Genomic DNA, 2,537 nt, shown 5'->3' with positions numbered 1-2,537 from the left:
TATGAAGACATTAAAATTTGGGGAGCATTTTTGCATTCTGTTCTTGTGAATGAAGAACTTGGCCAGGCCTAAAAGAACATTGACACAGAGTTCATCTGTTATGTTGCTTATAAGTAAACAGAATGTTATATCATCTTTTGAGAAGGAAACTGGTGACGATGGAATGAGAAGGAGAAAAAATATATGGTCAGTGGTTTCAATGTTGTCTTCACAAAATGTACAAATATTATCTTCAAAATTAAAGCGTACCCTCGATAATTCCTTAGATGGGTAGATGTCAGTCATAATTTTGAAGTGGGTCTCTTTTGCCTTGGGGGTATGGGTAGAGTCAGATACATGGTTCGCAGCGTGGCAATCGATTCCTCATCAAATTTATTTAAAATATCCTTTTTTTTTTTTTTGACGTCCAGGGAATAAGTTTCCTGTGAAACATTTCCTAATAAAGGAGTTGCCGCGCTTTCTGTCCACAATTGAGATTCCCTGGAGTGATAGTCGGGGTAACTGTGGTTGTACGGTTCGGTGCGTCATTATATTTTTGGTCAGGAATACAAATTGTCGAGGCAGTGCGTTTCGTAACTTTAGCAACTCTAATATGGGAGGCTTGAATCTGTGTGTAGTACAGAACTGCTCATTGTCCAGAGGACTGCCAGTGTCATCCATCAAGTCAATTATCGACCATATACCTTTCTCAAAGCATTCCTTGTAAAACAGAGGTTTGTTGCCATGCAGTACATATCGATTGTTCCAAACTATTATACTGTGTGGTGAGAAATTGTGTACGTATATCATTTTCCAGTATAATAATATTTGTTTATGGAACTCTGAACATTTGACAGGAATCTTGTTGATATCCAAGTCAGAGATAAGCAGAAGACTCAGGCCGCCGACTTTGTTGAATAAGTAGTTTGGAGTACAATACCAGAAAGAACGATGAGGTTTGATCCAGGATTTCAACCAGTTCACCTTCAATGTCCCATTCAAGCAGTCCGACTCTATCACTTTCAGCCCTCCTTCACTTGTTTCTTTCACCATATGTGATTTTTCTTAGATGGTGTGGTCTGTTCCTCCAGATAAAGTTGAAATTGATTTGGTTAACAGATTTTACGAGTTGATTTGGAGCAGCATTGGAATACGCTGGGTATATACATCTGGATAAACACATCCATTTTAGTCAAATATATCCGGCCTAATATTGATAAATCTCTCTGGAGCCATATATTAGAATTAAGCTTTACTTTGATTCAGTTTAGATTCAATGTTCCTGGATTGATTTAACGTTTGGTCCTTGGATAGGAAAATGCTCAAGTATTTTATTTCTGATTTCATGGAAACATCGCTGATTTCCTTTAGTGGCGAGTCATGCAGCGCAAGAAGTTTGCATTTCTTTAAGTTTAATGACAATCCTGAAGCCTTGGAGAATGTTTTGGTTGTTTTCGGCACTTATTGGGACTTGATGTTCATTTTTCAAAACTAAGGTTGTGTCATCTGCCAGCAGGCTAATAACAATTTCAGTCCCCAGCACGTCTAACTTTTGGATATCGTTGCTCTTTTCAACATAAACGGCTAGCATTTCGGTAGCAATTATAAATAAATAGGGTGAGATGGGGCAACCTTGGGGGATTCCCACATCAACATGGAAGCTCGGAGTGGTGCCGCTTGGCAGGGTGACACAGCTATGAATATTCTCATAGAGCCCACGGATCACATTCCTGAATATTTAACCAAATCCAAAATGTTCGAGCGTTGCTATGATAAATGGATGTTCGACCGAGTCAAAGGCTTTAGAAAAGTCCAAGAAGGATATGCGGCCATTATCTTCAATGCGATACGCCTCTAAACCCATCGCTCGCCCCGACTCGGGGAATCCTAGAGCCTACTTGCACCCCCGCCCTAACTTAACTCCCTCACTCGTGGAGCTCCCTGAGCTCCACACATCCCGGAGCATCACGCCGACTCATTCACATTTGAATGATTGTCTTTATTTTATGTCCGCTAGATAGAGGCATCCGCACATGCGCATCAGTGGAGCTTCAGGCCGGCTGAGGCATGGACTGAAAATCATAAAGACATGTGTGATGAGCTAAAAGGAAGATAAGCATATTTTTATAATAAATGTAAGAAAGAGAGGGTAATGCAGCCTCAGGGCGGCACTGGCCCGTGTCTCTCCAAGCCTGCCTTTGGGGGGGGGGGGGGCACGGAGCAGTGTCTCCCTGTGCCGGTCCCAAGCCCGGATAAATGCAGAGGGTTGCGTCAGGAGGGGCATCCGGCGTAAAACGTTTGCCAAAACCAAACATGCGAGTCAACCATAACTATACCATACCGGATGGGTCGCGGACCGGGTTAACAACGACCGCCATTGGTACTGATGACCTACAGGGTACTAATGGAAATCGGGCTACTGTGGGTCGAAGAACAAGAAGAAGAAGAAGAGGAGGAGTGCGTGTTCGGAAGCAGAGAGAGAGGAGGAAAGGAAAGAGCCTGGGACTGAGAGTAGGGACTTTGAATATTGGGACTATGACAGGAAAAGGTAGAGAGTT

This window comes from Fistularia commersonii, unplaced genomic scaffold (genome assembly GCF_037954325.1).
Source record: "Fistularia commersonii isolate RoL2024-O1a breed Wild unplaced genomic scaffold, RoL_Fcom_v1.0 HiC_scaffold_51, whole genome shotgun sequence".
Lineage (NCBI taxonomy): Eukaryota > Metazoa > Chordata > Actinopteri > Syngnathiformes > Fistulariidae > Fistularia > Fistularia commersonii.
The sequence above is the reverse complement of the archived record's forward strand: the minus strand, read 5'-3'. Positions refer to the sequence as shown.